The sequence below is a fragment of the Tamandua tetradactyla genome, chromosome 14, assembly GCF_023851605.1.
Source record: "Tamandua tetradactyla isolate mTamTet1 chromosome 14, mTamTet1.pri, whole genome shotgun sequence".
NCBI classification, from domain to species: Eukaryota; Metazoa; Chordata; class Mammalia; order Pilosa; family Myrmecophagidae; genus Tamandua; species Tamandua tetradactyla.
In genome coordinates this window covers 20,187,415-20,213,495 of record NC_135340.1, presented here as the reverse complement: position 1 = coordinate 20,213,495, position 26,081 = coordinate 20,187,415, and the positions used below count along the sequence as shown (strand labels likewise).

Sequence of the window (26,081 nt, the reverse complement as noted above, 5' to 3'; positions counted from 1 at the left end):
GCCAGGGCCAGATTCATCCCTGGGAGTCATGTTCCACGTCGCCAGGAAGGCCCCATGTAGTGGGGGAGGGCAATGATTTCACTTGCATAGTTGGGCTTAGAGAGACAGAGGCTACATCTAAGCAACCACAGAGGTCCTCCAGAAGTAACTCTTAGGCATGCCTGTAGGTAGTCTAAGCTTCTCCACTACCTACATAAGCTTTACACAAGTAAACCCCAGGATCGAAGGCATGGCCTATTGATTTGAATGTCCTTCAAATTTAACACAGTATCAGGGGATTCCCTTCTGGTAAGGTTTAATAGTTTCATATTCTTTCTCCCATCCCTCAAGGAACTTTGCCAATACTTTTTTTTTAATACTTTTTGATTATCTGCTAATATACTCTAGGATGTATGCAGGTATTACAATTATCTATACAACATAAAAGGACCTCTTTCTTATTCTGGGCCCCCTGTGTTTCAGTTGTTCAAATGACCTATACAGATAGGTTGAGTTAGATCATGTGCTACAGAAAATTTCAGTTCCAGACCAAATGAACCTTTCTTCCTTTGGTGTCAAAGAATATGTGTGGTTCTAAAACATACACACTGACTTCTTTACCCCTGTGTTCTGAATTACTGTAACCCCGAACTGATCGACTTCATTCTTATCTCTAAATATCAGGTTTTATATATAAACATATAAACATATATATAAACTTATATATAAACATATATATGTATAAAACAGCCTCTCAAAATCCAGAAATAATAATCACCACTCTGGACTTAATGTGTCTGCTCTAAAAGTTTACAATCTAGGCTTCTGTTTTCTTATAAGTGTTTTCTAAAGGTGACTATACCAATGTTGTTTTTTGGTTTCTGGCTTATTTTGTCTCACCAAATATCCCACATGTTCATTCACATCGTTGCATGCCTTGTGACTTTGTTCCTTTTTGCAGCAGCACAACCTTCGTCCATGAGTATACACCATCATTTGCCAATTTACTTCTCAGTCAGTGCACCCTTCAGCCACCTGCATTCATTGGGCATCATGTAGAAGCTCAAAGTCCACAGTCCATCAACATTCTCAATTTTAGATAATCTCATTGTTCCCAAGAGAAAGAAAACCAATAAACACACCATTGCCAAAAAAGAAATCTAAACCTCCTCTTAACTCTTGTCCCTCCCCCCCATTATTTACCTCTGCTGTTGCAGTGATAGTGCTGATGGTTCCCTTTTGAACTTAGCTCATAGCATGCAATAGCAGTTTTTCCCCTGTACCTTGGACTTAAACACTATTTGTACAAGAATCCTGTCCTTGAAGTAATTCTTGCAAGAACTAATTCATATTTCTAGTGTTATCAGTGGGACATGTAGGTTTATATAACCCCTTTCAATCTTGTTCATCTTCAATATGGTAATATTACTTCTAGACCCACTAGAGAACCACCTTCACTCTATTCCCTTACACTGGAGTTCAACCTCATTAGCTAATGGTTCACCCATCTCTAGCTTCTATGTATGTCTAAGTCCCCTATATTCTGTATTATAAGCATCTGATTATACATTTATGCTGGTCATAAAAGTGGAATTATATAGTATCTATCCTTTTGTGTCTGGCTAATTTCACTGCTGATGTCAGTTTTTTAAATTCACCTCTAAAGCCTTCAAGGTTCCATTGATAGATCGTAATTTGGGTTGAATCTCCTTCATGCCACTTGGGGACAAACACCTCCATGTTTGATTTATTGTGCCTTCCCACCTCAGCTTTCTGAAAGTTGAGAGCAGTTGCTAATCTGAAGGCCATCTTCTCCCCTCTTCAATGGCTGCAGAACTCCTTACCTGCCTGAGTACTTAGAGCTCTGAACATTTTTACTTACCTAAAATGAAAGCACTCCCTGTTTGGGCAGGGTGAATGTCAGCTACAGGGACCAGATTGTAGGATGGAGCAAGAAGGTACTGGGTGAAATCTCCCATGGGTAACAAGATGGGATCCTTCACAAAGGGAGATGATAGCTACACAGTCAAAAGATAACACAGCCCAAAACAGCCGTTGGCCACAGGCAGGTCCAACATCTGATGCCTGGCCTTTCTGCAGAGTGAGTAATGTACACTGAGGTGCAGGCAACATTTGGAAAGCCAAGGAAAAAGCAGGGAAACAACACTGAGAATATGACTAGGATAGCAAGGCAGCGGCTACCAAAGAGAAGTACAAGACAGAACCCTACACCTTAGGTGGCTCACCAAGAACAAACCAGAGCCCCAGACACAGACTCAGAGACTCAAAAGCTGAGGTCCAAGGGACAAGTCTAGGCTCCCATGGGATCTGTCCTCTTTCTGCCTGGAGGTCAAGTTCCAGGACAGGACCGTTCTCAGATACCATCAGACAAACTTATATCTTGACCTCCAGATCCCTGTCTGCCTGCAGATGTCTAGAATATGTCATAGGCACCTCACGTGACAAAATGGAACCCATTATCCTCCCTCCAAAACAAATAAGCTCTTCCTTCTCTGAGCCCTCTATCAGAGTACAGCACCACCATCCACCCAACCTGGCAGATGAAATAGTCCCCGCTCTGCCCCATCCCTCACTTTGATGAGTCCTAACAGTACACATTCCCATCCATTTGTACTGCTGGGGAGAAGAATGAGATCAAAGCTGAGAACCAAGCAGCTCCTGACATTCACCATCCTCAGTTACATACCATGTCTGCAAAGCTGCCTGGATCCAGAATAACAAGCATTGATCAATGCAGAAAGAGAAACTAGCATTATCCCTGCGTCCTCAAAATGACAGAGTCTGTGGCAACGTGGGACAGAAATCCTGGAATGAGCTGAGACTCAGCATCCAGGGATTGAGAAAAACCTTAGTATGAGCTGAGAATTAACATCAAGGGATTGAGAGAAACTTCTCGACCAAAGGGGGAAGAGTGAAATGAGACTAAGTGTCAATGGTTGAGAGATTCCAAACAGAGTCGAGAGGTTATCCTGGAGGCTATTCTTACGCATTAAGTAGATATCACCTTGTTGTTCAAGATGTAGTGGAGAGGCTGGAGGGAACTGCCTGAAAATGTAGAGCTGTGTTCCAGTAGCCATGTTTCTTGATGATGATTGAACAATGATATAGCTTTCACAATGAGACTCTGTGAATGTGAAAACCTTGTGTCTGATGCTCCTTTTAGCTACTATATCAACAGAAGAGTAGAACATATGGAATAAAAATAAATAATAGGGGGGAACAAATGTTAAAATAAATTTAGTTTGAAATGCTAGTGGTAAATGAAAGCGAGAGGTAAGGGGTATGGTATGTACAATCTTTTTTTTCTCTATTGTTTTATTTCTTTTTCTGTTGTCTTTTTATTTCTTTTTCTAAATCGATGCAAATGTTCTAAGAAATGATGAATATGCAACTATGTGATGATATTAAGAATTACTGATTGTATATGTAGAATGGAATGATAGCTTAATGTTTTGTTTGTTAATTTTTTTAATTAATAAAAAAGGTTAAAAAAAAGAAAAAAATGATAGAGTCTGGATTTCTTCTACATTCTTCAGCTTGAACGAAATTTGAAAACATTATATGAGTGAAATAACCCAGACACAAAAGGACAAATACTGTATGACTGCACTTATATGAAATAATATTGAGAATAAGCAAATTCATAGAGACAGAAAGTAGATAAGAGGTTACCGAAGGCAGGGATAGGAAATGGAAATGGGGATTTAAGCTTAATGTGTACTGAGTTTCTGTTTGGGGTGATGAAAAGTTTTTGTGGTGGTGAAACATTTAAAATATAATATCACTAAACTGTTTGCTCAAAAATGGCAAATTTTATGTAACACAGATGTTATAATTTTAACAGGGGGAGGGTAGAGTCTGGAATGGGCAGGGAGCTAAGCAGAGGGGAAATGAGATAACAGGGAGTTGGTTCATTCTCACATTCCAGAGCTTTCTGGGTGGCCATAGGGCCACCCCGACTGACCCAGGAGACATGGGGACACAGGACTGCTGTTTTGCTTTCTGAATGGAAGGTAAAGTGAACTCTTCCTAGGAATCTGGCACTCTGGAATTTGTTCTGCTTGGGTAAATTTTCTGAATTTAGTATCCATGGATATGGAATCCAAAGTCAATTACTAAGAAACATTCTGTCTTTTACCCCACAGGCAAACCTGCCTTCACAACTGATCCTTCCGTGTGCATACATTACCTCAAAACCTCCCCCTTGTAAAGAGAGTGACACGGCAGTGACAGAGTTAGTGCTCCCAGCAGGGACCCCCCCCCCCCACCAAAAATCCCCAGGGATTCTGGGAACAGCCACTGGGAGGCCTCTGAGTGAGCGAGGCCAGGCCTGCTGAGCTCCCCGTCTGGCCCCAAAAGTGATGAAGGTAGGAAGTGGCCTCCGGAGTTCAGCCAGCCCGCAGGGAACACTGGAGGGAGGCCGATGATAAGTCTTGAGTTTTTCTCAAAGCAAGCCTTAGAGAAGCCTTCCTGGACTCTCTTCCCAAGTGGGGTCTGGTGCCCTTTTCTGGAAACCCCTGTAGGTGCTGACTCTATCATAGGACTCGTCAATTATGACAAGGAAAAGTCCTTGCTGTGTCCCAAGGATTGGGCTAAATGGTTTCCATGTTTACTTCATTTAATTCTCACCACTATCCCATGAATGAAGTAGTATTATTATTATCCCTATCCTACATATGAGGAATCCAACATTAGATAAATTAATTAACTTGCCCAAGATGAGGCTGGAAACTACTCTACTCTAGAACCTAAATTCTGAGCTTTGAGGGCACTGTTTCTGGTTTGGGGTGGGGAGCAGGAAAGAAATATAATATGCAGTTACCTAAGAACTAGAATGCAGAAACACACAGAAGTGGTCTATCCTGTCTTGAGACTCAGGGGAAATTGCCTATGCATGTAGGACTTAGATGAAAACAGAGAGAACAGCACACACCAGGCGCCACAGAGCAGAGAGCTCACGTCTGGCAAGGACCCACGTGTAGCTCACGGGGCTTGAGAAAGAGGGATGAGAGTGGAAAGGTATGCAGGGGCCGGAGCACAAGGTGTTTGGACTTTGTCCTGGAGACAGCAAGAACCTTTGATGAGGTCGAATACCGGAGTGACTTGACCAAGCTTGTACTTAAAAACAAAACAAACAAACAAAATGACTTTGGCTTTTGTGGAAAGAAAAAAATGGAGGCCAACAAAGCATGGATGGAGAAAATTCCATCAGGAGGCTATTGGAATAATCTAGGTGAGAGATGGCAGTGGCAGAGGGGTGGGCAGATGCAGGCACATTTGTATTACAGCTAGATAAAAAATTCTGTGACAGATTGGACAAGGGAAAAGAACTGAAGGCCATTTCCAACGTAAGTAATTGAATGGATGGTGATGCTGGGCTCTAAAACAGGAAGTCTGGGAGGAGAGCAGAGGGGAGGAGAGCGGAGGGGAGGAGAGCGGATATAACAACGAGCTTAAATTGGTGCCGAGTTTGAAACATTTGTCAGCAAGTGGGAACATTCAGGGGGTGTCCGGATACACGGTGTGTTTTAATTGTTCTTTAATTGTGCAGTCGGCATGCCTGTCTGCCCACTTTGATTCCATCTAAGGGCAGGGAGGCTATCTTAATGTTTTTTGTTTTTTTCATTTGCAGGGCCTAGATTCCAGTGGCCCCTTCAAGAATCTCTAATGAATGAATTCAATGCTGGAACAGATGGAAGGAGGGTTCCGCAAGGGAAGAGAGGGAAGTGTATGGAAGGCAGGAAGGAGAGAAGGAAGAGAGAAAACAGCTCAATGGCAGAAGGCGACGAGTCTGAGACAAACTCTGAATAATAATAGTAATAAACTTGATAAGGGCTAGGAAATAAAGATTGTTTTCACCAACAGTTTAAAAACAAATAGCACCCAGAGGAAGGAGTAGAGACCTGGTGATTGAAGTGTTGGTGTGACAGAGTTGTGTCAAGAATCTATGTCGCACACAGATTTACTGCAAAAGTGTCAGAATAAATCCAGATTACCGCTACTAATAGAAATAAGTCATTTAGAGAAAAGAGTTATCAGAGTTGAGACCAGCTGCCCGCATGCCTGAACCACATCACCCACCCCCTTAACCTTCATTTGCCCATCAAACAGGGGCTCCCTTAAGGACTCATCCATGAAGTCTCAACGCTGCAGGCTTTATTTGGATCTTCTCTGAAGCTGCTTTCTGATGGCTGATGATGTATTCACACCAATTGTCTTCAGAAACTTTGATAGTGGTCGAGTAAATGACGAGAAGATTCCAGAAATACCAGTTTGGGATTTGGGAATGGAGAGAATAGGGCTCGGAGTATGAATGAGAAGCTGGTAGTACTGGGCAAGAAAGGAAACACCAAAGGCATCTAATCTAGGGCAGAAAAAGAACACAAAAACAGGTGATAGTCTTCAGGTGCACAGAATTTAAGGGTCAGTCTTTCCCATCATTTTTATCAAGAGGGAAATTAGAATCCAAAGATCCAAACCTGTTATTCCTTCGTTTAAAACCCTCAGAGTATCCTCAATGTCACCTGGGTGAGGAATGAACAGGCCACTCCCCTCCCATGCTCCAGTCTTAATTTCTTGCCTTGACTAACGGTAAAACTGAGACCAAGTCACATGCTGGTGGCTTCAGGGGTGGGGGGGCTGTGCTAGTTTTCTATTACTGCTTAATGCATTACCACAAACCTAGCTTACAACAACATACACTGTTTGTCTCACAATTTCTGTGGGTCAAGAGTTGTGCAGGCACAACTTAATTAGGTCCTTGGTTTAGGGCCTCGTAGGGCTGCAATCAGGGTGCCAGCTACAGTTGGGTTCTTATCTTGGGATTCTACTGGGGAAATATCTGCTTCCCCACATGCCAGATGTAATATCGGCCTCATCTCTCAGGCCCTCCACCTAGCAACTTCTGACCTCACATCGCACCACTGTCTTCTTACTCTCCGATTGGCCCAACCTTCCTCCTCTCACTCTCTGCCTAGCAACATCTTCAAGCTATTCCACTGGACCTTTCTGCTCTCACCTCACCCAATCCCTCGCTGCCACCCTTAGCCTCCTCACCAATCACGCAGCGCGCCTCCCCTAGCCCCCCCCCCCAGTTCCGCCTCACCACTATATAAAGCTCTGTACTTCCTCTAATAAACATTCCGGTGCACGACGCCTTGCCAGCCCCATCAGTTCCCGCGACTCGTTCTTCCTCTCGCGCCCTCCAGACCTTCGAGCCCCCGGGACGGTTGGCTACCGAGTTCCCCCGTCTCGCTGTGAGAAAGACCCCAGGCTGGAGCTAGGGAAAGCTCCCGCACCCACACTCTCAGTTACTGGCAGTATTCAGTTCTTTTCAGCTATGGGATTCATGGAAGCTTTGTTCTTCAAAGCCACAGAGATACTCCAGCAAGATGGATGCTACAATCCCATGTAATCATGTAAACATGATCAGGTACTTCCCATCAGTTTTGCCATGCTCTACTGATTAAAAGAAAGTCACAAGTTATACCCACACTAAGGGAAGGGGATTGTTGAGCATCGAGTCATAGCCCCCTCAAAAGGCATGTTCAAATCCCAAATCCCTGGTCCTGTAGGTATTTTTAATTAGGACCTTTGAAGATGTATTGAGGTGTGTCCAAACTGAATGAGGGTGGCCTTAATCCACTATGGCTGAAGTCTTTATAAGCCAAAAAAAAAAAAAAAAAAAAAAAATTGGACATGGAATGAGAAGCCACCAGGAGCTGCCAGAAGCAGAAAGCAATAGAGCACAGAAGGGAAGGCAAAGACCCTGCATGTGCATTGCCATGTGACAGAAAAGCCAAGGAACCCCAAAGACTGCCAGTCAGCCAGAAGACAATGACCCCAGGAGAAAGTAAGCCTTCTAGCCTCTGAAACCGTGAACCAATATATCCCTATCATTAAGCAAACCCACTGTACAGTATTTGTTTTAGCAGCTGAGAAACTAAAACAGGAATCATACAAGGATGTACCTATGAGAAGACAGGGATATAGTGGCCACTTTAAAGTCTGTCCATGACAGGAACGTTGGCCTACAATCTACCTGCTGCATTAAAGTTCTGGAGAGCTCTTCACAGCAGTAGGGGTTGGGTGGAAAAGGAAGATGGAAGGTGTTATCTCCCATCACCAACATTAGTCCCCAGACTTGAAGATTGTTTCTATTGTTTCCACTAGGTCTTAATCCTGGGAGGGAAACTACCTTTTTTTTTTTCTATTGACTATCTTGCTCTCTAGTCTCTTGCCAAGCATATGATGCTCCCTCAATATATATTTGTGAGTGGACTGACAAGCAGTATATTGGACATATATAGCTATCATTAACAAAACCTGTATGGATTTCCTGAATCCTGATACCATTTTTCCCTATCTACTCAACCTTGGCATCAAGTCTCACTCTCATAAGCTTTGTAGAAGCTCTGTGAATGGTTTTAGCTATCTCAACCTTTAGCTATAACAAGCATAATTTCAGAATACAAATCATCTCAGAGGCCACATCTTTTATGTGGTAAACACCCTTATCTGTGAAGTTATATTCTAATTAATATTTCCCTGATCACAAATAAAATGGCATCAGGGATAAGTTGGGCAAATATTATGTAGAAGCTTTGTGCAATAGTCTTATGAGATGCTCACAGAAGTCCTATTCTACAATGTTGGTCAAACTGTAAGTCAACTGGGGAAGAAGAGGGGGAAAGGTAGGACTTTTACTCCAGCTTGCTAGCTCGCTCACTTTCCTTGGGGAGCCATTCCCCTCTATACTAACACCCAGTTCCCCAAGGAAGAGATGCACGTGAAAGCCCTTGCAACATAAGCCTTTACAGTGAGACATGAGAAGCTGTGTCTATATAGAGACTCCTATCTCCTGAGCTATCATTCTCAGGTACAAAATAAGAAGTATACAGAAAAACTCATTGACCTGACCTTCCAAGTTGGATGCTTAACCACTAAATATTCTACCCAAATGTTTAATTTGTTTCCTTCTGGCCATGCATAAATTAAACATCTAATTACATGGTGCCCGTGTAACACCAATTGGTTCAATCCCATTGCTATCTTACAAACCAATAGAGTAATATAATTTGCTGGAGTGTAAGATGTGAATAACAGCATCTGATTGCATGATAGATCTTACAAATTAAAAAAGGCTTATAAACCATTACAACATTTCTTTAGTTCCTGGGAAATCAAGCAGATTGAAAACCCACATTCATAAGTGGCAATAATATTCTTTGTGTGCACCAAAGTCCACCCGGAAACAAAAAAGCCTTTCAGTTCTTTTCCCTATCTCAAAGTTCTAGCAGGATAAAAAAAATTAAAGGCATTTCTCCACATTTTGTTAAGGTGTACAAAACAAGCAAACAAAAACCCCTGAAAACTCCTGCCTATACACAACCTACCATCTAGAAGGAGAGATGTAAGGTACATTGTTAAATAAATAAATACTGAGCAATCTCCAATGCTGGGAGTACTGTGATAGGCTGAACAATGCCTCCCAAAAGAGATCCACATCCTACTCTCTGGAACCTGTGACTGTTACCTTATATGGGGTGGGGTGAGGGGATGGGGGAATAAAAGAAGCAAGTTGCAGAAATGATTAAGCTAAGGCTCTTGAGATGAGAGATTATCCTGGATGATCAAAGAGGGCCTTAAATACAACCTTATGTGTCCCCCCACGCAGTAGGAGAGCTGACACATACAGAAGAGGTGAAGGCAACATGACTACAGAGTCAGAGACTGGCTTCAAACCAAGGAATATTGGTAGCCCCACCAGAAGCTGGAAGAAGCAAGGAATAAATTCTCCCCTAGAGCCTCTTGGGCGAATGCATTTCGCAACCACTTCATTTTGGACCAATGAAAGTAATTTTGGTCTCCAGACTTGTGAGAAAATAAGTTTCTGTGGTTTTACACCACCAAGTTTGTGGTAACTTAATATAGCAGCCACAGAAAAATTCACATACATGCCATGAAGAAAGAACGTAGGAGAGATAACTGGGGAAAGAGAAGAGGGTAGCTGCTTTAGGCGGGAAGGCCAGGGAGAGCCTCTGAGGACATGAAGGAGAGACCTCATGGTGAAGTGGCTGAGTAAGTAAACTGAGGATTGAACCACTGGCTTTCGTGGGAAATCGGGTATCATTACCCTTGATAAGGATAATTTCAGTGGAAAGGTGAGAGCTCTTTGCAGTGAGTTCAAGAAAGAATGGGAATTGATGAAGAGGAAGCTAAACAGAATAGAATACACTTTTGAGTAGTTTTGCCCTAAAAGGGGTGGAGCAGATCAATGGGGCAGTAACTGGAAGGAAGCATTGGTCAAAGGTACATTTAAATATGACGTCTAGTGCTCAAAATGATTCTGAAAGAGAGACCCATTTAAACCAAGGCTTACAGAGTGTTCTAGTTTGCTAGCTGCCAGAATGCAATATACCAGAAATGGAATGGCTTTTTAAAAAAGGGGGATTTAATCAGATGCTAGTTTATAGTTCTAAGACTGAGAAAATGTCCCAATTAAAACAAGTCTATAGAAATGTCCAATCAAAGGCATCCATCCAGGGAAAGATACCTTGGTTCAAGAAGGCTGATAAATTTCAGGGTTTCTCTCTCAAGTGAGAAGGCACATGGTGAACACAGTCAGGGCTTCTCTCTCAGCTGGAAGGGCATATGGCGAACACAGCATCATCTGCTAGCTTTCTCTCCTGGCTTCCTGTTTCATGCAACTCCCTGGGATGCATTTTTCCTTCTTTATCTCCAAAGGTTGCTGGCTCACAGACTCTCTGCTTTGTGGTGCTGCAGCATTCTCTGCTCTCTCTGAATCGCCAATCTCCACAATGTTCCCTCTTTTATAGGACTTGAGAAACTAATCAAGACCTACCTGAATGGGTGGAGACATGTCGTCACCTAATCCAGTTTAACAACCACTCTCGATTACATCACATCTCCAGGGAGATGATCTAATTACAGCTTCAAACATACAATGCTGAATAGGGATTAGAAGAAACGGCTGCCTTTACAAAAGGGGATTAAGATTAAAACATGCTTTTCCAGGGGACATACATCCTTTCAAACCAGCACACAGAGGTTCTGTGATTTGTCTGTAAGTCAGATAGCAGGAAGATGACAATAAAAAATTCAAATTATGGATTTTTTTTTAGCTTAGTACAAAATTCTTTATGCTATCATGATGAAAAAGAGAAAAACAGTGTATATCTGGATAAGGCTAGAAAACTGTAGCCCCTGAGCCACTGTAGGCCCACAAATGTCACAGCCTCACACTGTCAGCTCTGGCTCTGGAAGCCCAGTGGGGACACGTGAGAAACATTCCTTACTAGTAACTAGGTCTCTACAGGTTTAGAGAATGGAAAAATCAGACTCTTCATGCTCTTATACTGCTAGAACAACCTCAAGGATTCTTAGTGACGAGAATATTGTTAATGATAAAAAGAAAATATTTTGATTATAATTGTTAACCAACTAGACAGGCTAGACAGGTGAAAGATCTATAGCATATGCTCCAGTGTTAAATAAGAATGAGAGTTTCAGAGGAACACCAAAAAAGCTAGATTGGAGAGAAATAAGAACATAAATTTAACAATGAAGTCAATCACATGAGCATCCAGTGAGTGATTGGCTAAAAATAAAAATATATTTAGAATTTAAGACAGCTGATCAATTTGTGTGAGAATTCAGTTGGATTTTCAGGATTCTGAAAACTCTAAAGGAAGAAAAATAGACATGGGGATTATAATGCACAGCTGATGACCTTTATGAAGTGGGGATGGCCGGTCCTACTTTCCAGGGTTGTTGGGGAGATTACACGAGAGAAATGCACATATATTCATTTATCTCTGGCCATTCCTGACCACAGAAGTAGGACATACATACCTTGTCCTCCTCATCAGCCACACACCACAGACCCTTTGAGAGCTCATTCTGCCGATCCCTTTAACCCCATTTCTGCCCTCTTGTCCTTCTGCTGGTGATGCTACAGCTACACTGAGTTTCATTCTATTCCTTGGACACACCCTCCTCGTTCCCATCTGGGACACTGTTGCTCAAGCTTGGGATCTTTCCCTCCAGATCTGGGCACAAGTGACCCCCTGTCTTCATTCAGGTCTGAGTTCAAATCCCATCTTCTGAAAGAGACATTCCAAAGCCACCCTTCCCAATACCTCACCCCCGATCATAACATCCTGTTTTATTTTCTTCATAGCATTTATTTCTGGAATGGCCCTGTTTGTCTGTGTCCTGTCTTTCCCCCAGTCAGAGAGCATGAGAATGAATAAGGGAGAAGAGAGTAAGCACCAAGCAAATAATATGGCATCAGTTTAAACCCAGCTCTGCCACATGAGTTGTGTGACCTAAAATAAGATACCTTCCCTCTCTAAGCCTGTTTCCCTGTCTATCAGTGGAAGGTGGTAAGGAATCCCCTCATTACCATGAGTATTGAATGAAGCATTTAACATAAGGCTATATTAGACACAGTACGTTCTTAATCACTGATCATTTTTTTGAAAGGAAATAAATTAGCATATGATACATATTATAATACCCCACCCCACACTTAAGCCATCATGACTCCAGTAATAACATTTAAAAACCAGTACATCATAGGATACCCAGTTGCAATAATGAACAGTCCTTAGGGCCCTGGGTTTTACAAAAATTGAAGGCTATAGCTAGTCTAATGTTGAACATTCCTTGGAAAAATATTTCAAATTTGGATTATGCAAATTGGGAGTAAGGATAATTTGTTCAAAATATCATGAAAATCCACCACTTAAGAACCATTAACAGACAGGTATCAGTGAATCACAAGTCCCCGTGTCCTGGCTGCCCATGCAGCACTAATTGCTCAAAGCCAAGATTCTTTATTTCCATTTTCTCATGTGTTGTTTTAGAACCCAGTCTCTGGGACCACAAGGTCAGTTTCTGACCACCAATTTTCTCAAGTCAGAAAGAAAATGTTCTAGAAGTTAGAAAGAAGGGAAACCGAGCAGCTATCTTCAGGAGAACTGAAACTCATTTCCAACCTTTGGAACTTGGGCATCCAGTCACAGAGCTGGCATACAGAGAAAAATACCCAGTTGGAAATGCAATAAAGAATTGTTATACATTGAGCTTCTCATAGATAAAGAAGCCAAAGCATTATACTTGGAGTATTTGTAGGGAGCCTCAAACAAACCTCTAGGACAGGTGAGTTGAAGTCTATTAAGGTTTTTTCTATCTCAAATCATGCTTCTTAATATTAGGAAAGTCTACAGGAGATGAATCTTAGCAGCTCATGTCCTTCTAAACATATTGACCCCCCCAGAGGAGTAACTCTGGCCTAGTTCTCTTCGTGTAAGTAAGTGGTTTCCCATAATCAGCTCATAGAATCACTGGGCCTCAGATAAAACCAAAGCCCAGGAAAATGATGTAACTTACCCATGACAAAACCATGGCTAGAGATCAGGCTTCCTACTCTCAGTTCAGTGCTGAGTTAATTTTACTGTTTAGCAACTGGATTTCTACCTGCTTATGATCTACTGAACTAGGGATGACAGCACAGGAAACAATCCAGTTCTCAACCCCAAGTCTCTGTGTGTCTGCTGAGCCACTGTCACAGGATATCTCAGTCCAAACTCAGATATGAATAAGATGCACAATACTTGCTTTTCTTGAAATCCTTCTGAGAACCCTACTAGAGCTGTTATTTAGTCTCAGTAATTATTGGGAATTCTTTCCCCTTCCCCCACTCACCCGCAGTGGGGCCAAGTTTTTTGGAGTAATGTGTATGCCAAAACTTCCCCAATGCCTTCTAGTTAACTACATTGGTTAACACCAAGACATGAGCATCTTGGTGGAAACCATCTTGCTTGGACTCCAGCCACAGAAATCTGTCAGCTGTAGATTCTGCCGGCTCCCTGGGCAATGCTGCAAAGCTGTCCCACTGCCCTGTCTTTGCTATCCGCTCATAACTTGCCTCCTGTCTACTGCCTCCTAGCCTCTAGGACATTCTCTTTCTACTCCAACCCCCACCCCCACCCCTATTCTCCCTTTCACCTGCTTTCCTCTCCCCTCTGGGATCCCCCGCACCAACTTTAAGAAACTTGGCATTAAAGGGGAAAAAAAAAAAGAAGACAGGAAGAGGCGCTTACTTCAAACAGGTTCTGATTTTTTTGTCCCGTGAAAATCCCTCAGGCAGAAAAATACTATGAGTCTAGCTACCTGATTAGAATTCAGGAGAGGGAAAAAATTTCAGCAAACAAGAGTCAAGTGAGTATTTCAGAAAATTACCCTGCCTCACTATCATATGTCTTGCAGTCTCTGGCTCCCTGGTACTATCATATTAAAACTTTTAGAAGAATAATGGGAAGAGTTTTAGCGAGATACCTAAGACAGTTTGAATTAAAATATATGTCCTTTCACAGATATGAGCATATGTGCCCACACACATGTATGTATAATTTTGGAAAAAAAACAATATTTGTGCTTGTGGAAATGTAAAATGTTTTGAAGATCTCTCTATTCTCAGAGCTCTTTAGAACTGTTTCCCAAAGTAAGAGTAATAGCAAATACTTTACTGTACTTCAGTGTAAACTATGTGACATTATATCCGTGCTACTTCAAGTCTCCCTCTGGAGGCAGGCAGTTGCACTGGTGAGGAGCACGTACCCCAAGAGCTGTCAGCGAAACATTTCATTAGAAAAGTCTATTTCAGAAGCAGCTCCTACAAGCACTTTGGTTACCCCTTTCCCATTGACATCAGACTAACTAGGATCATGGGTGCTAGAAATGACTTCTCATTAATGGAATTAATGGTATTCAATATATTTTAAGTAGCTAAATATTTTTAGAAACATTTCCAGGCCTTAAATAAACAGGATTCAAGGACCTGAAACTGTGCTGTCTCACAGGGTAGCCACTAGCCGCATGTAGCTAGTGCCACATGTTAAACTGAAAATGTTTTTGACACATTGGGTTATGTAAAATATATTATTAGAATCAGTTTTATATGTTTGCTTTTACATCAACGTGGCTCACATTATATTCCTATTGGACAGAACTGATCTTTAAAGGCCCTTTATCCTTGGGGATGGTGCCTGGGGTTTGATCCCTAAATGCTTTCCTGTCCTGCCACTGGTTCAGTGGATTCCAGGACCCTGAGAAACACAGTGTACTGACACATAGTTAGCTGAATCCTGCTACTGAAAGTGTGTCTCCCTTATTTCAGATGTTAGGAACTGTTGTAGGTACTGGAGCAGACAGAATAGGGGCTTTCATGCCAATTTGTTAAAAGGTGGCCATATGACAAAATTTGATCAGAAACTTGCTTTCATTATAACATGGTAGTATTATCATTGCACATGAGTAGCTAAACCTCATCCACTCCAGTACTGCTTTTAGACCAGGGGCCCCATCCCGTATGCCATGTTTTAGAAGACTCTTTTCTGGACCTCTTCCAGCCATGCCTTTTCTTCAAGGCAGCTTTATGGGCTAAAACCCAGCAGCTTACCTGGAGCCTGGTATAATTCTACTGCAGGGTGATGAGAGAAGTAGTATAATCTAAGGTGCCAGAAGATATATATATCAGTGAACAAAGCATCAGATATCCCAAGCCAAATTAAAGCCTGCTACAGAGACTTTTGGTCCAGTGGCTAGTAGATGTTCTCACGAAGGGACAAGGAACTGTAACTTTTTGAAACTAATTAAACCCAGCTGTTCTCAGTGGGTTGAGACTTGAAGGCCACATATCGGTCTTCTCCATAGCATTTAGAGAAAGGTACAACCAATCCCAAGGAATTATATTCATTTCCCTATATGATCTAGGCAATCTATACATTACACACATATATTCTGTATCCTGTGGGAGATTCTTATACTCAAGACTTCCAATGGATCATGCCTCTGAGTACTCATGCCCTGGCTAGTCCCTTCCCTTCTTATTGCTGGTCTTAGCCATGTGACTTGCTTTAGCTGATGGAATATCAGCAAATGTGAAATACGCAGAGCCTTGAGAAGTGCTCAGGCACTGTGACTGGCCCTCTTGCAACCCCAAGGCTACCCTGCTGTGAAAAAGCCCAGGTTCTTAGAGAGAGGCCTAGATGTCTTAGCTGTACCCAGCAACCAGCTAACTCACCACCTACATGCAGCTGCATAAGTGAGCCCAGATAAGAGCCGCAGAACTTCCAGAATTATAAGAAATAATTAATAGAGCTGTTTAAAGCCACTAGGTTTTGGTGTTGCCTGTTATATAGTAGTAGAAAACTGATACAACCCCCCAAGGTAGATAAACACATGTCTCCTGATCTTAAAGCCTTCTATATTTCTTCATCTCCTACCAGCTCTGACATAGTATGAGTTTAGTGTTAAGTATTCGAGTAACAAAAATGTGTATAAGAAGATCTGGATTTTAATATAAACTGTAGTTGATTATCTGTTTTTATATAAGATTTTTTTCCACTACTAATGAAAAGGCCATCCTGCACTGTGAAGCATTTGACTTGTAGGTTAAGCATTTGACTTGGACCTATAGGCTAATGAGAGCACATCTATTGTATAAAAGGAGGTAGCCTTGAGATAGATCTATAGCCAACAGAAACTGCTATATCAAATTAATATATGAAGTTTTTCAAATCCTAATCTCAGGTTGTTTTTAAAATTTGATTATTTTTGAGAGGCCAAATGTATTACTTCCTGAAAATCTAAAAATTATTCAAGTCAGTGTAAAATTTTCATAAAAATAAAAACCTCACTTTCAGGGAGGCTGTATGTTAGTTGGGGAAAGCTAGGACAACATGCACAAAACTGTTAGAAAACTATAAGACATATGATGCCAAAATTAAGTAGAAAAGGCAAGTGCTCCAAGTGTTTACAGAAAGGAGAGACTAATACGGGCTGTAATTTCTAAGAAATGCCTTAGAAAAGGAAAGCAAGTCTTCTTGTTTAACGTGGCAAACTGAATACATTCATTCCTCCCACTACTGTCTGCAGTCAGAGTAAAAGGGATATTTACTACAAGGATAAAGAGAATAAAAGAAGAGGCAACAGCATGAAAATTTTGATATCAATTGTATGTGACTTAGTAGACCTGAGAAAGCTGAAACATGAGCTGGGGGTAGAAGAAACCCAGGAGCATGCCAGTTCACTTTGCAGAACCTCATCCCTCAAAAATATACTTGGGAAATTTGAGGTACTGAATATCTTTCAAAGTAGGGGTATAGCAGGTAGAGTTATAGATAGGAATATTTTCAACACACTGAAGGTTTATATCAGCAGCAGCCTGCCTCCCTCCTCAGAGCTGACCATGTGACTCCCTCCCAAACCGTGCTGAGGGCCAGAGCTCAGGACTCAGGCCCACCAAGCAGAGCTGTGGGCAGAGGGAGCATCCTGATGACACGAGTATTAAGTGGAAATCTTCCTATCAAGTCAGATTTCAATTCCATTTTCTCTTGTCTCCAACATCACCAGCAACTGAATATATACATTTAAGGCATGGGATTAAAGGATTCCTCTGGAAAAAGTGACCACTCAATAGAAAAACCAAAGAAAACTAACAGTCAATGAGCACAGTCCACAAATAGAACCACCAATCAGTTCTAAAGGAGCTAACACTTAAATAGGAAGGGACAGTCAAGAATCACCAGATACTTACAGGTACCTTATAACACAAAAGATAGAGACCCAGTCAAAAAAAAACTTGGAGGAACAAGATACAGGAACTAATAATAATTCCACAAAAGTATAATTAATGTCCTCAGACAACCTCAAAAAAGATATCTATCACCCCCATAAAACATAAGATGCTATAAAAAAAAAGAATAAAATTGAAAGATAAACAAAAAATTAAGTGAAATGAGAAATAAAAGATCCAGTAGAAGGTTTGGACGCCAAAGTAGGAACTGTCCCAGAAAACAAAGCAAAATTAAATGCAATAGAAAATAAGAGAAATAAAATTTGAGATCAGTCTCAGAGGTCAATCACCCAAACAAAAGGAATTATGGAAAAAGAAAAGGGGAGAAGTGATGCAAGGAATAAGGAACTTTTCAATAAATAAAGCACAGAAATTTGCAGACTGAAAGTGCCTATCAAGTCTCAACTGAATTGTTTTAGTTTGCTAATGCTGCTGGGATGCCATATACCAGAAACGCTGGCTTTTATAAAAGGGATTTATTTAGTTATAAATTTACAGTTCCTCAGAGGACAGGCAGCTGGCTTTCCTCCAGCTTTCTTTGTCATGAGAAGGCACACACTGACTCTTCTGGCCTTCTCTACAAGCTTCTGGGTTCAAACAAGTTCCCTAAGGTAGGTCCTTTCTGCATCTTTAAACGTCTGGGTTTGAGCTACTAAGCTCTCTTCTAACTTCTCTTTTAAGACTCCAGCTAATTAAATTAAATGTCACTCATTGCAGAAGGCACCCCCCCATAGCTGACCACAGATGCAATTAGCCATAAATAAATTTCACATGCTGATAATTTATGTCTACAACAGCAGAACTAGGTACTATCACCTGGTCAAATTGACACCTGAACCTAATTACTACAGAGTTCACGCTTGTCAACCTGGCAACCATATGTATCACCTTAAATTATACCTAATCTCTAAATAGAAAACAAAACAAACATTTTTTTCACCTAACAATACTCACCTGTCTGGTATACAATGCACTAAATCTTTCAATATACAAAATACATTCATTTTATCATAAAACCACAAAAACCTTATTTCAGAAACACTACAAATACAATACCAATTCAGAAATAGTACAAAATCTTATCAAAGTCAGTCACAGGCATGGTCTTTCCTAAAGCTAAATTCTTCTCTGACTGTGGACCTGTGAACATAGAGCAAGTTATCTGTCTCCAATATACAAAGAAGAAACAGTCATAAGATAAACAACCCATTGCCATAGGGAGAAATTGGAAGAAAAACAGAGGTCACCAGATCAAAACATTTCTGAAAACCTGCAGTGCACACTCCTTTAGATTTCAAAGTCTGAGTCATTCATCCTCAGGGCTTTAGAAAGCAGCAGTCCCACCCTCTCCAAGGGCCTATGCAGTGGCCCTAGGTTCTCTGATGTCTCTCCCTCAGTTCATACTATGACCTATGAAGAGGGAGCAGTTCCCTATGACCAATTGACAAAGAGGAAAATCATAAATATAATTATTGGGCTCAGATCATTCAGGAATGAGCACTTGGATCACCAGTCAAGCAAACAGAGCAGTGGAAATGATAGCTGAGCAAGAGAAGAATTTAGAATGATAAAGAACGAAGTAATGAGTATCAGTTATGACTTCAGGACCAGTTGCATCAGTTGGGCTGTACCTAGTCGCACTAACCTTCCTCTTGTAGTTTTCCCAGACACTGCAACCATCCAGAATCCAGGAAAATCTACGCCTTAATAAAGCAAACTTAATAGGAAAAGAAGCACATCTGAATGTGGTGGGCTATATTGGAAAATGTCTTGCCCAAAGAGTTTTACCTTCTACCTCCCCATCTCTATTAAGAGCAGACCATTGCCCAAAGCTATCCAATACAGGGTACAAAAGAATATGATTTTTGTTTTAGACCAACCTGACCCTCCACCCCTGCACACTCTCCTCTCATCCCAGTGGATGAGTTAGACTTTACCTGAAACTACACTCCTTGTTTTGCCTCTTTCCCTACCTTTCCCCTGAAGAATACTCATTTAATGAAGCATGTACACCTGCATTCCTTTCACAGATTTTTCTTCTAGAAAGGCTGCCCTTTCTAGAAGCCATCAGGTGATACTGATATGATGCAAAATTTGAGAATCTACAGAAGACATTTTTTACTACCAATCCTCACAGTGGTTTTACCTAATTGTTAAATTTTTAGACATTAAACTAACAATTAGTTCATGACTTTTCCCCATGCTATGTACATATTTTAGATGGGTTTAGGAAAAAAAAAAGCCAAGGATGGAGTTTTAAGTCAAGGAGTATATCAGGATTGTCAGGAGAATTGAACTTTCTTTTGTATGTTCATGAGGTGATGGTAAGAAGATTGGAGAATAGAATGGAGAGATCTCACCCTCCTCTCCATCACTCCATGATCTTTATTCTGAAGCTCCAAAGAGTATGTTCATCTCCTTATTTTCAAGGGTTTCTAATAATATGACAAAAGTAGCATTTGAGTGAGATTGACAACTGACCAAAATGGATGAGGGTTGACTGAGACTTGGAAAGGGAGAGCTTTTGAGAATCTGCTACACAAATAAGAGCCTCAAAGTGAAAGGGAGAAGGCCGAGATTTTGGTGGTGGCAACAAGAATAAGGAAGAAAGAGAAGTGAGGTATGTATGCTTTAAGTGAATCTCCCAAAAGTCTTCAGACCCCACCATTCTTTAGGGCCAATGTGAGGAAACAATAACAACCCAGTATACCTGGATCATCATCACCACCAGTTGATGCAAGACACCTGTTCCCACCTCAACCTCCCCACTTATTCCTGGAGTGCCTAAAGGGTGACTCATCTGGGCTCAGAAATGATGCCTACACACCACAGGAGGACTGTAGCTCAGCACTGTGGATCCAAAGTTCTGGAGTGTTGTGTTCCCAAGACTTTAAAACTCCTGAGGTGACAAAGTGTACACCTTGATTCCCAGTCAAAAATCACACCAGAGTTACACCATGTTTCCAGCAACCCTGAGGTGACTGATCTGCTCCCAATCCGAGTTTGTTCTTCATGAAGACTTGGGGCATAGAGAAATTGAACAGAGACACAGTTATCAAAGCCCCTTGTGAAACAGTCTCTTCAACTTCTGTCTGCAGCCGCTCCCTCTAGGATTTATGGCTACATCCTGGGTTCAGTAATGCTATGGATTGAATTATGTCCCACCCAAAGATATGAAGTCCTAACCCTGGATACCTGTGAATGCAGCCTCATTTGGAAATAGGGTCTTTCTAGATATAACCAAGTTAAGATAAGGTCATACTGAATTAAGTTAGGTCCTAATTTAAAAAAATGACTGTTGTCAATATAAGAAGAGAAGAGACACAGATACAAAGAGGGGAACACCATGCAAAGACGGAGACACAGGGAGAAGATGCCATGTGAAGATTGTGAAGATTGAGGCTAAGATTGGTTATGCTGCCACAAGCCAAGGAATACCTGGAACAACCAGAAGGCAGAAAGAGATAAAGAAAGATTCTTCCCCTGAAACTTCAGTGGGATTATGTCACTGATGACACCTTGATTTCAAACTTCTAACCTCCAGAACTACAAGAGAATAAATTTCTGTTGTTTTAAGCCAGGTTGCTTGTACTAATTTTTTACAACAGCCCTAGGGAACTAATACAGGTAGTGCTTGCCATCTCATTTCTTTCTCAGTTGTGCATGAGAAAGAAACATATTCCCCTTCAAAGACTCTCTCAACTCCTTGCATATAAACCCATGCGAATGGAAACCTGGGAGACCAGCAGATCACTAAGCTGTGAATGCCAACTTCAGTTGGGCCACATTACCCAACAACAGGAAGAACAGCTGAATTCATGTTTGTACTTAAGTACCTGAGTAAATAAATGAAGAAAAATGCATAGTGTTTTAGGTAGAAAGGATAGAGAACAGTTGACAAGATAGAGAATGGCATCTTATTTAAGCATGTTGCTTTTAGACCGATAGTAGAAACATACCTTGGCATCTGTAAACCAAGTACATGAGACAGAAAGGGCTGGGGTGGAAGGCCTCAGGAAATGCATAATCTTCTGTTTCAAAATGCACATAGAAAACAGAAGGTCCCTACCATAAAACCTGTTCTTATAGGTGAGGTGTCTGAATCGCCTACCATTTAGAGACATTTTCCTTGTTTGTGATAGTAGGATTCATATAGTAAATATCTACTTCTGCAGTGCGTGAACTGGGTTATATTAAAGAATGGATTAAAATGTATAAAATATTCTTGTGTTCTAAAATGTTCCCTTTTCATTAATTTTTGGTAGATCTCATCTCATCCTTGACAGCGAAGCCGTTATGTAATGGATTCTTTCCAGGGATGCTTTCCAGTAAGAAGGGAACCTGTCCTTCATCCTCTTCCTGTCCACCCCCAGCACAATGACAGAAGCTCACGGTCAAGACCCCTGAGCAGAACTATAGCCTCAGCCACCTCTCTGGGCCATGTGTCCCCAAACCTCCGAGGAAGTCACTTCTAGTATAAAAATGCTAATCAAATGGAGATAACAGCTCATGAGTAGACTCAGATTAGCTATGTCCTTAACTTGCAATTCTGCCTGAAATCCTGGGTTTCCTCATCCTTGAGAAGGTCCCAACCACATATAGTCCTCTGAAGGGCAAAAAGTGAGCTACCAAAGCAGCAGCTCTGGCCCCGATGGTGAGAAGAGGATGTTTCTCACTCTGGAAATTTACATAATTCACTGAAAAAATTTGCTCAGTGGCCCAACTAATATAAAAGAAGAAAATCTCCTTCAAAATGACTAATATATTCCCTACCCAATGTCTTTAAAGTACTTGTTGCTTCATAAACATTGTATCACAACTAACATTGGTATAGGAAAAAATGTGCTTGGTGAAAGAAGGAAAAAGTAAACAAAGCATGCTCACACCTAGAAATAGTTTGAGAAAGAAAATCACTATATAAATATAGTGACAGAATGAACATGAACAAAACTATTCTTGGACCAATTGAAAATGTAGTCTCTGAAGCATAATCCTTCTATAATGACCTTTATTGTAAAGGGATGCCTTTCTGCTGCAGAATAAGGGGTTAAAGGGCTATTCTAGTGAATGACGGTAAATGTATTTGCCCAGATTTCCCACATCTCCCCAGTCTGCAATGAAACAGATCATGGGGGCATAGAGTGGCAAGAGCAGACTCTGGCAGGGAGATCCCTTTCTCCCTTTCTTCTCGCTTCTCTGAGCTGATTCCCAGCCACTGAAACAGTCTCCTTCCAATCATGAAATGCCACTTGAAGAAAGCACTGCCAGTTGTTCTGTCTTTGCCCTTACTGCCACCTTGCAATTTCCCCACTGGCAGACTTAGGGCTTCTTGCTGACTTGTCTTCCAAATTTGGTAAGGAGGAATCTCCTTTTAGGTATTCTTCTTCCTTTGATTCAATAACACTGCATTCTGTTTTCCAAACTGACATTCTCCAAACTTTAGCCACACGATCACCCAAAACTTTTTCTCCAAGAAATTATCTCGCCCAATGCCTTCCACCCCTTATAACTCTTATAAATTTTTCCTTTACAGTGTCTCTGGATTTATTCCCTTATTATCCATTAGTTGAACAAAATACTTGTCACCTGACCCATTCTCATCTTTCATGATTCTGCTTAAATGCTAACTCTTCAGAAGACATCCTGACGTGCTGGGTAAAGTATCACACTTTCCTCTCCAACTCCCTTACCGGTTACCATCACATGTCTCAGATCATTCCCTTCAGGGTACTTACTACAATCTGTAATTATTTTGTTCTTCATTTGCTTATTGTCAGTCACCAGCCATAGAATATACTCTCCATGAGAGCAGAGCCACTGAGCTAGGTACTGGAAAATGCTGCAAACAAGGAATGCCCTAATGCCTAGATTACTGTAATCTTTTTATAGATGATATTTTTAACTGCAGTTTCTCTCCTTATATCAACCCATTGTCTTCATTGCTGACTGGTTCATCATTTTCAAGCCCATTTCCCTTTTCCTAACTTGCTTCTACAAGAATATATAATAGCTCTCTCTTGCTAGAAATCTAAAAGTCTTTCATTACTAGTCCCACTCTAGATATTATATCTATCTCTTTTGCTAGAAATCTAAAAGTCTCTCTTTCTCTCTCTCTCTCTCTCTCTCTCTCTCTCTCTCTCTCTCTCTCTCTCTCTCTCTCTCTCTCTCTCTCTCTCTCTCTCTCTCTCACACACACACACACACACACACCCCATGCTCAACCTCATCTTCATGAGTTTGCTAACACAATCCCCTAATCCCCAAATCCCTTTCCATCTTCCCTTTTCTACTTTGTATCCTACACATCCTTCAAGTCCAAGGATTACCCTTCATCTGTCAGAACTTAGGTACACACTGATCACTCTTAAACTCTATACAGCCCAATCCTTACCTAATTTATCATTCAATTCTCTAAATGCAAATTGTGATGAGTTCTTTAAAACTGCTAACATGAGAGTTATTGAGGGGGGTGGGAAAAGATGGTGATGTAGGGAGGTGTAGAATTTAGTTAATCCTTTAGAGCAGCTAGTAAATAACCAGGAACTGTCTGGAACAACTGTTTGGGGGACATCTGTGACTAACACTATTTTACTAGACTAGAATGGGTAAATGGGCCAAAATCATGGCACAGAATTGTAAGCAAAGCCCTCAAACTCCAGAGGCTGGCACCCCTCCCCACCTGTCACGACAGGTTCAGTAGGAGATATTTCCCCATGGGAAAAAAGAAGCAGTCTCTTCTGGGAACAAGGGATCAGCAGCTCAGCCAAGTTCCAATTGTGGTTTTCTCTCTCATCAATGGAGAGAACGTCTAGACAGAGGATCAATAAGGAAATAGATATTTTGAATAGTATGATAAATAACTAGACTTAACAGATATTTAGAGAACATTACATACCACAACAGCAAGATATATATTTTCCCAAGGTCTCATGGATCATTCTCCAGGATAGACCACATGTTGAGTCACAAAATACCTCTCAAATTTAAAAAGACTAAAATTATACAAAACTCTTTCGGGTCATAAAGAAATGAAGTTGGAAATCAATAACAGGTGGAAGGCCAGAAAATTAACATATGGAGGCTAACCAGCACATTCTTAACCTCTGGATTAAGGAAGAAAATACAAGAAAAATCAGTAAATATCTCAAAGAAAATGAAACACAATATATCAAACTTATAGGATGCAGCAAAGGTGTTGCTGAGAGGGAAATTTATTGCCCTAAATGCCTATATTAAGAAAAGAAGAAAGAGCAAAAATCAGGGAATTAACTGCTTACCTGGAAGAACTAGAGAAAGAACAGCAAACTAACCCCAAAGCAAACAGAAGGAAAGAAATAGCAAAGATTAGAGCGGAAATAAATGAAATTGAGAAAATGCAAGCAATTAGAGAGAATCCACAAAACCAGAAGGTGGTTCTTTGAAAAAAATCAACAAAATATGGACCCTTAGGTAGGCTAACAAAAGGGAAAAAATGAGGGTGCAAATAAACAAAATCAGAAATGGAAGAGGTAACATAACTACTGACCCCACAGAAATAAAGGGGATAATGAGCAGATACTTGGAGTAAATATATGCTAATAAACTAGGCAATGTACACAAAATGGACAACTTCCCAGAAAAGCATGAACCAACAACATTGACCTGAAAAGAAATAGATGACCTCAACAAACCAGTCACAAGCAGAGATTGAATCAGTCATCAAGAAGCTCCCCAAAAAGAAAAGCCCAGGACCAGACGGTTTCACATACGAATTCTATCAAGCATTCACAAAAGAATTAGTACCAATCTTATTCAAACTCTTCCAAAAAAAAAAATCGGAGAGGAGGGAAAGCTACCTAATTCATTCTATGAAGCCAACATCACCCTAATACCAAAGTCAGAAAAAGATACCACAAGAAAAAAATTACAGACCAACCTCTTTAATGAGTACAGATGCAAATATCCTTGATAAAATACTTGCAAATTGAGTCCAGCAGCACATCAAAAGAATTTTACACTATGACCAAGAGGGATTTATTCCATATATGCAAGGTGGGTTCAATAAAAAAAAAAATCAATTAATCCAATACACCACATCAATAAATCAAAGCAGAAAAACCACATGATAATCTCAATTGATACAGAAAAGGCATTTGACAAAATTCAACATCGTTTATTAATGAAAACAATTCAAAGGTCAGGTACTTCTTCAACATGATAAAGGAATATAGGAAAACCCCACAGTTAGCATCATCCTCAATGGAAAAAGATTGAAAGCTTTCTTCTCAGATCAGGAACAAGACAAGGATGCACACTGTCAACACTGTTTTTCAATATTGTACTAGAAATTCTAGCTAGAGCAACTAGGCAAGAAAAAGAAATAAAAGACATCTAAGATAGTATATGTCAAAAGTTCTGAAAAATCTACAGTAGAGTT

At 40.8% G+C, this 26,081-nt stretch overlaps 1 protein-coding gene across 7 annotated transcripts in view; it reads left to right on the top strand.

The window, feature by feature from the left end:
- NPAS3 (neuronal PAS domain protein 3) overlaps window positions 1-5,982 on the top strand; it is a 927,883-nt gene extending 921,901 nt beyond the window's left edge. For all 7 annotated transcript variants that reach the window (XR_013162217.1, XR_013162215.1, XR_013162216.1 and 4 more), the window contains one exon: window positions 5,633-5,982. The gene's annotated coding sequence lies outside the window, so the exon portion shown is untranslated. The remainder of the gene's footprint in view (window positions 1-5,632) is intronic.
- The last annotated feature ends 20,099 nt before the right edge of the window (window positions 5,983-26,081 follow it).